We start from the raw sequence: 14,194 nt of genomic DNA on the forward strand, positions 1-14,194 counted from the left end.
AATAGTGTTTGTCAATGACAACTTTATTTCATCAAAAAGGGATCCATTTTACTGGGGGAAGGGGGGTGTAGGGACGTGGACACAGGTGTAGGTTGGAAGTGAAATGTAGGAAGAAGGTAAGAAGAAACAGTTAATAAACAATAACAAAATGAATAATGAAAACCATCACATTGATAAATAAAGTGAAACGCATCATGAAAACCATCACTCTGAAAAACAGTAATGACATACAGAAACAAATCATCAAAACATCAACACAGATAAATAGTGACCATAAACAAAATTAACACAAGTTCATCTTCCACCAAGGTTTGAATGGGAGTAGGAGAGAACAAACCAGAGGAAATATAACAATTTCATTTTTGTTTAAACACCCCAAACAGCATACATTCCATGTTAAATACATTTGTCTCTCAGCAGCCTTTGTAATGCTTGCCCAATCAACAAAAGATTGAAGAAAAAAGTCGAAGAAAGAATTGATGAAACCAGCAAAAAAAAAATGTAAAGAGAAAGAATGTTATGTGCTGTGTGTATGTGTGTGGAGTTTTCGCTTAAAGCCGATTCTGATCTGATGTACAAACTTAGAGGTGAAAAATGAAATTGAAAAAATCATGAAGTAAATTTTGTGAAAGAGGAAATACAAGGCTTGTTAGCTGTAATCATGGGTTAACTTCACGTATTATGAAATCATTTTCTCCTTGTTGGATTTCAGTCAAGAGAAGGAAGAAAAATATAGCTCCTTTTATACATACTTCAGAAGAGAATGTCTGATTACTGTAACACATTCATTACCACATGTCCTTACCAGTGGAGAAGAGTTTGTTCCTAGAAACAAAATGATTTTCAAACTTTACAAAGACTGTGACCTTCAAAGTTTGAAAGTAACAAATCTCATGTTCCCGTATTCAAATGACCTTTTTACAACTCCCATGGCCCCTCATTTTAATAAGGTTTGTTTTTACAACCCCCACAATCCTTTATTTTAATGATTGTTTTTACAACCCCTGAATTCCCTCATTTCAACGACTGTGACATACTTGTCTGGACCTTGTGCAAGTGTAAATCCCCAATGTTTTGAGCAGTTTTCAACCCCACATTCTGGTATCTCTCAATTTCCTCTATTTCCCCAAAATGCCAAAAATTGCAACCAATACCAAAAGGAGCAAAGTACAAGATTTCAGAGCCAGTCTCATGGAAAAGTGTTGAGGATTGCTAGGAACATGACAACAGACAGACTGACTTAATTTTCATTCTTTCACTAAACCCCAAATTGTTCTGTGAATAATACTTTTCTTCAAAACTGTTTTGTTTTAATTGTTCTTCAAATTAAATCAGGACAGCAAACCTAAGTGAGCAACATGCAGTTTTAAGGGACTGATTAGGAGTGGGGGTCGGTGGGAGGGCAGAAGTGATAATCTGCTCTACCCCCCTCCCCTGCTCCCCCCAATAGAATTTTAACAAGTTTAAGGAATGCAGTGGAGTCCTGAAAGGAACACAGGAAATGAGACATTATAATTGAATCAAAGCTTGTTCTTTGATGTGCAGAAATCCTATCAATAAAGATCACAGCCAGCCATTTCCTTTTAGTTCAAATTCTTTTGTGTAAGAACTTATGCAAACGAAGCTCACATTTTGGCAGAAATTTGGCAGGTAGGAAAAAGAAAGAAATGGGCTATAAATAGGTGAATATATAACAGGATGCAAAACAGAAAACAGGTAACTCTCTGTGGCATTCAGGTTCAGGAAAATTGCAATGCAATTTCAAGACAAATCTGAAAAAAAAAGTGAAATGACTTCTCTGTATGCAGAAGAAATTGAACAGTCACAGTTGACAAAACAGTTCTGGTAATTTGAAAGAAGGAAAATCAACAGATAAGTACAACTTTGAACAGTTGAAAGAAAAAAAAGAAAAGGGAGAAAGAGATAAGGGTTACAAGTGGAAAAGTGTGTGTCGACATGAAAAAGCTATTCTATCCCTTGTGTATCACAGTAAGAAAGGTAGCAGAGTCAAACCAGCCTGGAGCCACATGAAAGCAGGTCTTCTTTCGTAGAAAGTAGCACAAAACATGAAGAGACATCGTCAATGGAACTTTCATCTCTACTAAAAATAGTGTTCCCAACACATGACACAGAAAACCAGCACTAAAGTCTGGTTCAGCAACGCCACCAACACCAAAGAAACAGTAAACAAGGAAACACCGACCTACTGTATTTACCTCATGAAACCATCTTCACAACTTTTCACAACATAGTAACACTGAACCTAGCAATGACCTACCATGGAAATCAAGACCGAACAGACAGCCATGCTCACAGCAGAGGGTGAGACCCTCTTTTACAAAGGTAGCAGACAAAACAACAGTGACCAAAATGGAAATAATGTTACCATTATGGTTAACCGGGCACAAACAAGTGTTACGACAATATTACCAAGAAGGTACCGGCACTCAAAAGTCAGTCAGAAAAACTCCACAGGAAACCCAGCCAACGGCCCACTTGGACATGTCTGCATTCAGTGGTTTTTAAAAATTTTTTTATATATATACATTTGAAAGAGAAGACAATTTCGTTTGGAAAGACAAAAAAGCTCAAGAACTTTCATTGTATTGTGCATCAGAGGGCACATCCAGACATTTGGTGATGGAATAACAAATTCATTTGATCTGACAATATCCAAAGTTGATTTGCATTCATATGGCATACTCCAATAAACGCTCACACAACTCCACCCAGATCGTGCACACACTCCCAAAAGGTCAGGAATTTTGAAATACATTGGAATGAAATTCCACCAGAAACTGCTCAAATGTTCAAATGTCCTGTTCATGGGGGTTTGAGGAACACACCTACTCACAGGATTCTAACAAGAAAGCAGTGGTTTAAAAAAAGAAAAGAAAAAAAGTGTTAACGTGTCTAGATTTGTTCTTGACCTCCCATGTAGGCTGAAGGAATGGCCTCTGCTGAAGCCACTATAATCATGGCTGTACCACACATAGAACCAACTGAGTTTAAGGTTGTGAATTCATACAAATACATGTAACATGACAGCTTCAAATTCAATATGCCTGAAACCCTTGTTGGGAGCAGATGATTTCACACAGCACCTTTGACAATACTTGATTTCAAAGAACAAAACATTTCACAGTTACTTTGGTTGTTTGTTAACATGGCCCGTTTTCAACTGAACGATGGCATGATAAAATAAACCAGTCTCCATCAGTCACTTTCAAATGTGCAACACTGAAAGCAAAAGCGCACAATATTAATTTTACCTACCTAATATTATAGTGATATAATCATTTATGAGCAGATTAAGACAAAAACAAAAAAACAAACAAAAAAAAAAACAAAACAAAAAAAGATCTTATGAAACAACATTAGGTAAGAAATCAAAAAGAGATGCATCATGAAATGAAATCCACTCAATGTCTTTTAAAAATTTTTTTTTTATTTTATAGAATTTTATTAGTGTCTTTCATTTTTTAAATCCCACTCTTTCCAAAATAATAACAACTGATAACTATGTATTTGAATATCAAGACAGCATTCTTTAATAACAGCTAACAAATACTTCAATTTATAAATCTCTAACCAAAAACATTCATTTAATTCTTTGCAGCAAAATCCAACCACTTCTATATAAAATTTTCGTTCAAATTTTACAATTCAAACCAAGTCTTCGAAAGACCCTTTCATGTTTAAGTACACTTTCTACATGCATTCAGACAGTAGTATAGGTGGTACAGCCCCCTCATGTATGTGTACATATGAGGCAGGTTTGTGGACACAGACAGATGGAACAGGACAGTATACACCTGAACATGGACAACGATATGTTCATGGCCAACAGACATGTGAAGTGTATACCAGAGGACTGGTCGTGACATAAAACAGACCTCATGTTGATGAGAAAAGGGCGGTCAGCAGACATGTACCAGTACTCACAACATGGCTGTCAGCACACAGCTCACACACAGGTCACCCTGAACAGTGTACACATCACAAAGGTCACCCCCAACAGTATACACATCACAGATGTCACCCCTAATAGTGTGCACATCACAAACAGGATGCCAATTGTCAACAAAACTATCACAGCTATCACACACTAACATGACTGTCAGTACACACACATTACACAGACTATCAACTAATGATACATGTCAGACACCCTTGTGACATATCCACTGTATCTAGGACTCACCATGGGCAGGTGAGACCCAACTCTCTCCTGCTCTTTTAACCTTCCCCAATCACATCTTGACGGCGTGAGGAAAACTGGAGTAAAGCACCTTTCCCAAGGACACATGACCATGCTGAAACAGGGCCTCAATCCCTGATCACTGGTGAACACTGGATCACCAGACCAAAGCCCAACTGATTCCACCACAGTGCCCCAAGGGAAGAAAACAGAAAAACATGAGAGCAGAGGAAAGGGACGTGTTTTGTGGTGCAGCTTCCATCTGTCTTGGGAGATGCTTCACTTTTTCTTCAATTCCATTCCTAAGTTTGAGCTGACTGAAAAAGATCTTAAAACAGATATCTGTGACCAAGTTCCAATGAACTGTTACCTGTTAGAAGACAAGAGCCACTCTCCTGATCGAGAGAAGTGAGTAAAAAAATAAAAGGGGTGGTAGGGGGTGGGGGTGGGGTGTGCGCTGAAATTTCAGAATCCAGCACTACAGAAACAGCACAAGATCAATGAAAAATGAAAAATGAAATTATGGTGCTTAGAGCCTCGCCGACCACTAAGGCCATCTCAAGGCTATCGCCACGTGATCAATGAAAAGTGTTTCAATAAAACAAGGATGTGACCTGTGAATATATGAAATTCAGAATTGTACACATTTACTTTACAAACAATGATACAAAACTAACGACAAAAACCAACAGACTTAAGTGGATGGCAAGGACACACAGAGAAAAAGTAGCACATGTAAAATACAAACCAAAACAAAAACCATCAGTCCCTTCCTTCCAACCCTCCCCCCCCCCCCCCCCCCACACACACACCCTAAAAAAAAAAAGCCCTTGTGAACACATTACACCAGTACAGACCACCCGCTGTGACAACAATCTACACAATGTATGTAGTGTCAGACCAGCCAAGATACCTGGGTCACACAAAAACACAAATGTTGCACAAAGGTACCAGCCCTCCAGAGTAAACACAGTCACAGAAGCACCAAAACACAGCAAAAAGGCCAAGCAGGGAAAGAGGAAAAAACACCATTGTCAGTGACGCAAAGCAAAACACGTCAAACATTCCATAGTAAAAAACACCCAGAGAATAAAAGATACTGCCTCTATTGAATATTGACATATAAGCCACAAGGCAAGAGATCAGAACATGTGACAACATCTTCATACATTAAGGGTCGAAGTAGACCAAGTTTTAACAGAAAAAGAAGATGAAGAAGTAATCTGTTGAAACTGAATATGAAAAAGTTCTGAGAAATAACTACAAGATATTATAAAAACCTTTCTCTGGGTTTATAAATTCAAAGCAGTGTCTAGAAAACCTATATTTACAAGATGTATCATTAAAGATAATCTACATCAAAAATATGGCATATCACTCGCATTTTCTTTATTATGATCTACTTCTAAAAGGTTTTCTATATGATGTTAAAGTAGCATGATGCTTCTATACACAGCACTGGGTGTTTTGTGTGAAGGGATCACAATATGTGATGATGCGTGGAGGATATACAACTGTTTTAATACATCAGATGGAGATGGTCGGAACAAACAGTGTTGTGAACACCAACATTCGTTTTGTGCTAGTTTGTTTGTGCGCAACTGTGCTTAAAAAGTTTTTTTCCCCCCACAGATTAAAAAGAAAACATTCACCATTATCAAGTCAAGGAAACATGTAAAACTGGGAAAATGGAAGGGTGGGGCAGGAGGTGTAGGCTGTGTGAGGTGAGAGAAAAGGACAGGGGAGAGGGTGGTAATGACAAGCAGACGTCATACAATCGTACAGAGTATAAAAATGAAAATGATTACAAGAAATTGTTGTTTGTCATTGTCCAGAAGACTACAATGGCCTTCCAATTACATCATATTAAGTTATGCAAACCATGAAAGATGTGGTCTACTCTACTTGCTAGTCAAATGGGATGATCCATTGTTAAAAAAAAAAAAAAAAACGGTTCAGAGATAGGGATAAAAACAATACAAAAAAAGAAAAAACAAAACATTTTCAACAGGACATAACTTTCCGTGTTTTCTCTTTTTCAAGCCAGATGATGAGATGAAGACATGAGAGAAAAGAGAATTTCACAGTATTACTAGTATAACTCAGATAGTACCTCATCTCACTGTGTTATTGTTTTTTTGTTTTGTTTTGGTTTTTCCTAATTACATGTCCAACATCTTACTGTTGTTGATTCCATTGTGGTTAATGCACACTAAGAATTTTTAAGAATGATCAAGTTTTCATAACTATCTGAACTACAACATTGTATCTTTAGTGTACTGTGGTACCTTACACTAAAGATACAAGATCATCTGCACACGAACACACTAATGGGGGTCAGGCACTAGCAGGTCTGCACATCTATTAACCTTAGAGTTCAGACCCAACTGGCACTTCTGAGATTCAAGCCCAAGACCCTAGAATTGAATTCCCAGCAACCACCTGACTCTGCTGGCTCTGGTTTGCTCAGCCTCTGTGACCTGGACTGAAGGTGTGGTAATAAAAACAACAACCCAACAAACCCACTGAAGTGAAGTACTGACATTTTGAAATGTACCATCTAGTAAGACCATCTTTTAATGAATCAAACTATGCCACCAAAAGAATGTATTCAAACTCAAATGAACAAAAGGCAGCCACTGGCACATGATGCAAAAATGACCTGCCCCAAAATGTATGTGCAGATGTCAGTGTGGTGTGCAGCCTGCTGATATCACTGTAACTTAACAAAATATCATTTCAAAACTGAAATATACAATTGCATGTATTATGATAAAGTTGTCTCATAGTATATGATTGTTCATGTCCTAGCACTGCAACATATCCTTAACAAATGGCTGTATCAAAATATTGATGAACGTGATCACTTTTTGTGACAAAGAAATCTGAGATTCTAAATTATCAGCTTGAGTTCAACAAACAATGTGCGCAGAATGACGAAGTTGATCCACAACTTTTTCAAGTATTAATTTTTTGAAAAATGAGATTCACCAGTATGGTTGAAGTTCCGATGAATTTGTGCTTGCTGCAAACATAAAGTACAGACTCCTTCATCACAGAAATGCTAGGGGTATTTCAGGGTGACGCAACAATCCAAGATTCCATTCTCAAGTGGACTGCCACACATTTTCATTAGTATTGTGTATCATTTCCACACACTTCCATTTCTCGTCTTCTGTCCCTTGCTTCCTAGGATATGTTTCCAGTGAATTATATTATCAAGAGAGAGGGGAGAATGACAACTGCTAATTTATTTCATCTTTTCTTAATTATTTGCAATCAGTCCAAAGATGTCCCAAATGCACTTGAAACAGATCAATAGACTGGTTGGTTTCATGCTTTTTTTGTTGTTGTTTTTTTACCTGAAAATTATTTTACTGCTGATGAATGAGTACTGGGGTAATTCAGATATTGGTGATAGAAGTTTCCATCAACAGTTTCATCTGTTTTTCATATCTATTTTGTTTCACAGCTCTTCATGGCTTTCACCATGTTACCTTTTTTCTGTTTGCTGCCTTTACTTTGTCATGACTTCTGCCAACTGTGAACAAAGCGGTTCTGTTCATTTCAATATACACACAAGACCAGCATTTTCTACTACCATGAGAGGCGTACCTAATTTTTGACAGGGGAATTCCAACTTTTGGTAATTTCATTTACATCATTCTTTCAGTTACTGGATACTTATCTGTTCTGTTTCCCTGAGTCACTCCCTGTTGACTACAGGGTTTGCCATAAAATGAGTAAAAAGATAGTAAAAGATCAACCCTGCAGAAAAAGCAGTTAACCCCTAGGCCGCCTATATGATGAGATAACTCGTCATGGCAAGCATGTACGCTTCGCTGCCACAATGATGAGATAACTCGTCATCGAAATATTCTACTTTACCCTGCTTTGCGTTCAGTTCGTTGACAAAAATGCTGGTAGCTTTAGCTTGGGGAATCTTTCTGGATTCTATTCATAGCTAGAAACTCCATCTACGACATGAGGCAGTCCTTTATTTGAACGTTTTGGTTGGGTTACTGTCCCAGTGTTTGCCTGGCTCCTCTCCTTGCTCACTCAACAAAATGTTGGACTGACGCCGTGCTCAAGACATGCGATCATAGCGAACTAAATCAACCAAGATTGCTTTCTTTTGCTGATGCTCAGAAAGAATTGAAGCGTAAACTCAAAGACAGTGATGAATATTTATAGGACAATTTGATAGAAAATAAAAGGAGCAATGAAGAGAGTGGCCAAGATACGACTATCAGTGAGTGATGCCGGCTGTGCAAACCATAGCAGACAACAGAAAGTGACTGAATTATTAGCCAGACAGTGTGAGCCATTTTCTTGGCACTCAGCCAACACGGTCTGATGAGAACTGGATAAAGTGACTGTGTGAGAGGGGTGAAGAGGAGGGTGGTGGAGACTGAGGGGGCGTGGCCTCTCATCCACATTATCACTTGGAGAAGTCACAATGCATTGTATATCTATCTCTTTTTAATTAAATTTTTTAAAATTTTTTTATTGTGGTTGTTCAAGGATGATTTTGTGTATGCAGATATCCATTTGTCCAGAAAATACGATATTTTAGTGCAAATTACCTGACTAATGTTAGTAATGAACAAGTTGAAAATGTGACAAAAAACAAAACACTGATTTCAAAACAACAGCATGTCACTACAAATATATAAAATGGGAAAACATCATGCGTTTTGTGTTCTTTATTCATTTACCTTTCAGAAAATATATACTTTTATGGGCCTTTCTGCAATAACAAAGAGCACAGAATTTTTTGAAAATTTATATCCGTTTTTTGATAAAAAAACAACAACAAAAAAACCCCTGGCAAATAGATATCACTTAAATCTTATTTTCCTGGCAGCAAAAGGGTTAAAGCAACAACTGTGAATCACCAATGCCCAGACAAAACTGGAGACATGAAGGGACAGACTGGAGTCTCCTGCAATCCCATGTCAAAGCAGTACCTTTCTGCTGCAGAGTTTTAGTTATTCCTCTTGGCATGGGTTATGTTCCTCATTTAAATTGTCAAAGCTTTATAAAAATCAAAATGAAAAGGTCTTATTATCTTTCCAAACACACCATAACATGTGACATTTCGGGACTGACAGGATTTTTCTAATCCATGCACTGGCAATCAAAGAAAAACAAAGATTGTTTGAAATCTTGAAATGCATTATAAAACAAAGCGAACAAAAAATAAACAAACATGCCAAATAACAACAACCCCCCCCTCCCCCAAAAAACAACAACAACAACTAATAACTACAAAACAAACAATAAAACATAATCTCAAATGTCTAGCTTTATTGTAAAAAAAACAACAACAAACAACAACAACAAAAACAAAAACCACCACCCCATGACAACAATGAAAGAGCACAGCCTATCCTTGTGTATCAGTGGAAATGTTTGAGATGAGGCAAACCCCCCTCAACTCCCCCTCCCCCACCTAAAATAACCTGACATGTAATTATAGGAGCTACTCTGAGACGGGGCAAAACTTGTTTTTCCAATTATCGCAAATGTGTGCATCAGTTAAGGATTGGTGAAAGAGAGAGAGAGAGGGGGGGGGGGGGGGGGGAGGAAAAGAAGAAGACAAAGAAAAGATGATAACAATGAAAGCGCACACCCTCTGAAAAGGATCTTTTTTAACAGCTGGAACGGAAGAAAAAGAAGTGTCACAAGTGGAATCTGTTGTACATCTCAACAACTATGCTCCACCTCAGAGTCTTGTCAGTCCACCAATGTGTGGTGTGGCAGTGAAATGATAAAGCAAAAGGAAACAGCATGCTTTGGTACACTCTCATTTTCAGCTCGGGTATTGAGTTTCAACTGGGAAAATTTAGCCTTGGTATCCTTCTACTTTCACTTCTTGATTTCAAAAGGTAAAAGATCCATTTACCATCCTCCTTAAAGCCACCAGAAAAGACTCCAAGACAGAACTCTCTTGGTAGTAAGAATCAGTACAACAGACACCATCATGTGAAGTGATTTTCTTTTTAAATGTCAGGAAGAATTTTAAGTATGCATTTTTTTGTGTGTGGTCAGATCATGTTTTATGAGCTGAATAATAAAATATATGATTTCTCTCCAAGGGATTATCACTTCTACATGCAAATATCATTTTACAATTTGTCTGAAAAATACAGAATAAGAACACAGAAGCAGCAACCTGAATCTTAACTGTGTTTGTATCCTGGAAAAGCAGCGGTTTACAAATGGACATTGCTGAAATTTTCTAAAAACCAAATTAAAGGTTAAAGGTCCCATCACCCTTTACGGCCATAGGGGGAGTGAATTCACTGTGTCTAAGGCTGGGCACAGGGAAATGGGGCCCAATCCTCTCATTTTGCTGCTTTAACCTTCCCCACCTGAACTCTGATGCCAATTCACACCAGGGTGGAGTGAGGAAAATCAGAGTTATTTACCTTACCCAAGGACACAACACCATGAGGTCTCAAACTCTCATCTCTGGCAAACACTGCATCAAAGTCCAAAGTCTGACACTGCAACAGTACCCCCCGAAAACAGAATACAAAAGAACAAATTTTAACTTAGAACAGCAGCAAAGAAATCTCTCACTACAAACCAATAAATATGAACATCAACACAATATGCTCTTTGCCAAAAATATACATATTAATCTGATACAAGGAGATCAACAGCAAGCCAAAATGTTATTCAGCAGCACTGTATAAAAACGAAGCACACTACAGTGAAAACATATTTCACATCTCTACTACAATAGTTGCCAACAACATGGTGATATTATTCTGAAAATTACCGCTAATTAGACACAAGAAAAGGTACAGGATAACTGATAATTACACTGTCCACTGTTCAGTGCAAAACCTTTGTGAGGAAGTGTGGTGAGAAAGTGAAGACAAAACCAATGGCACCACAATATATCACTGGAAAATCACCCACAACATTCACACAGCTTACGAAGAGAGACATGTACAACAATTGTGACACACACTTTTTTTCTTCTTCTTCTCCACTTTCCTTAGAAGAAATAACTTTCACAACTGCCAAATAAGTTCATCAAGCTGCTATTCTTTCCTTCTGAACGTACTAATGTCCCACTTGAACTGCTGAGACAGAAGCCATTACCATGTTTTTCCATCACAAAGCATGAGGTAGAAATACAAGACAGGAGGGAGAGAAATGCATGGAAACCATACAACATGGTTTGTTTATGTAATGAACCAGGGTGGGGAGGTGGGTAGGAAGGAAGGGTGGTGGAGGGGTGGGTGGGGGGGGCGAGGGATACAAATAAACAGGGAGAAAAAGGATCTGTTCTTCCATCAGTTGCTTAAACTGTTCATGTCATCAAGGTCCTCCCAGTTTTCCCCTTAGCACATGTACACCAACTTACCGCAGTATATTTTTTGTAAAGAACACATGTTCCAAATGTTGCTTCAGCCGCATTTTATAGTACTTTTGACACAAGCTATGATTTTCCATGCATAGGTTTAAAAAAAATGTTATTTAACTTCTTTAGGTAAATGTAAATATGATTCAGAAGTATAATCCCACTTTTTCTTGAAAGGAAATATCAATGAGTGTAAGTGGACTGTGTGGCTTTAAGTGCAGGTTTGAGTGATTTAACATGCACTGTAACTGCACAGTGACAGACATGGCTCATGTTTCAACTCAAAACATTAATCTTACACATGGCGGCCTAGACTTTCTTTCCAAAAATTCAGGTATAAATCATCAGACAAAAAGCCTGATCTTGTCATGTATTACAAACTGAATAAAGAAACTGAGAAGTGCAAAAATAATGGCTGCTTTAAAACTAAGAACAAAAAGAGCGTTGGGTGGGGCTGATACTGACAGAAAAGATATAATTTAATATCACTTTCAAAGAAAAATGTTTGCAGAGGAATCCTCTATTAGGCTGATTCAGATTGTGTTCCTATGAACATTTTACCAGAACACTAGTAAATGGAATTACATATTTAAAACGAATTTCTCCTCGGAACATGAAATGCCTCCTGAAGATACAATGGGGCAAGCCTAACGCTGGAACTGTTCTCTATCCATTACATTTTCACAAGTCTGTAATTGATTCTATGGTCAAATTCTGTAGCTCTGGCTGAGAGGAAAACCTTTTTTTGTTTGTTTCATATGCATAGGGATGAACTGTAAGTAATATGAAACTCAGCAACTTTGCTGGTACCTGTTTATCATATCTCCAATGAACAACACACATGCCTTGGAGGAATTTTCACACTACAACCAGGCACAACCTTAAGAGCTTGATTGATAATGGTGATGGGAGATGCCATGCAATTTCCACATCCACATGTACATTTGCACACACAATTACAAAATGCACAGAAGAGAAACAAGAACATATTAACAGAAACACAAAAGATACACATGCAGGATACATTAGACACAGCATACACCCACACAACCATGCAGTGAATGCAAGAAGCAGTTCACGTTCTCAGACTGTTTCATATGTGAGTCAGGTTTCTCTTTAGATGTCTCAAAACTGAATTTAATGAAATCTAAATTTAAACATCAAAAAATGAATTTTACACCAAAGCAACATTTCATTTTTTCATAAAAGTAACATTTTTTTTTAGCTAAACACTTATCCAGTGATTTTCTTTCTTGCTCTTACAGTGTTAAATTGTGTGTGTGTGTGTGTGTGTGTGTGTTCTTTCTTTAACGTATTTTCACTTTGAGAGATATTAGACGTGTGTGTGTGTGTGTGTGTGTGTGTGTGTGTGCGTGTGTGTGTGGCGCGCACGTGTGTGTGTGTGTGTGTGTGTGTGTGTTTGTGTGCGTGTGTCTGTGTGTCCAAACATAAGCACCTTGTGTGTATGTGTGTGTGTTTGTGTGTGTGTGCGCATGCGTGTGTGCGTGCTAACATAAGCCCCTCCCATGAAACAATACACACACAATAGCACATGACAGAACCATATCACTGGACTGAGTTAACAGCTTTTTGCAAATTTTTCATGTCCTTTATCTGTCATCAGGTTTGCAATAATAAGAATAACACATGTTTACATTGACCTTTCTCACACAGCACTTTATATGAGGGCACATTGTACTGGGAGTTTTCACCATACAAGGACTGTAAATTATTACTCACAGCACTTCATTTTTGGAGGTAGAAAAAAACATGAAACGTTCTTAAACTGCAATCACTGTCTTCTATGTGACAAAGACCTAACAAGAGAATTACTTCAGCAATGATGTAGTTGCTAGCATTTAAACCAAGCAACTGTGTAAAATCAGCTGAAACTGGAACATCCAGATTTCCAGAACAGGTGGCAATGGAAAGGTAAAAACAATAAATGCAAATCAGAAATCCATCCACAGTGGCTTGATTCACTTCAAGGTGTAAAGTACTGTTGCCAGAACAGAGTGCAAGAGTGTGTTCTGCCTATATTTTCTGTTGTGCCAGTTTATTTCATATTTGTGCAGTACATGTACCGTAAAGTACCGAGTATAAGCCCATAACATTGTAAACGCCCACCCCCCACTTTGGAGCAAAATCCGTGCAAAGGGTGAAGTACCGAGTAAACGCCCACCCCCCACTTATGCATGGCTAAAAAAAAAAAACAAAAAAAAAACCCCCGAAAAATCGAGAACAGGGAGAGAAAAAAGGAATGCCGAAGAATGTCGTGTCAGAGTTGTTTCCCTTTGCTTATGGCGCTTGCTTATGGCGCTTGTTTCCAAGAAAATGCCGAAGCGAAAATCTTACACAGTAGAATTCAAGTTGACTGCTCTAGAGCACCTTGACAGACACGGGAATGTCAGTGCCATGGCAGAAGAGTTTGGTGTGGACAGAAAACAAATTAGGATGTGGTGAGCTAACAGAGACGTCCTTCTGCAGCATGAAACTGGCAGAGAAAAGCGAAAGTTGAAACTGCACCCTGGTCGGACTGTGAAGTCGGAGGAGTTGGAGGTGAGACTTTTTGAGTTTCTACAAGAAGAAAGAAGCGAAGGGCGAGTTGTTAG

The sequence above is a fragment of the Babylonia areolata genome, chromosome 11, assembly GCF_041734735.1.
Source record: "Babylonia areolata isolate BAREFJ2019XMU chromosome 11, ASM4173473v1, whole genome shotgun sequence".
NCBI classification, from domain to species: Eukaryota; Metazoa; Mollusca; class Gastropoda; order Neogastropoda; family Buccinidae; genus Babylonia; species Babylonia areolata.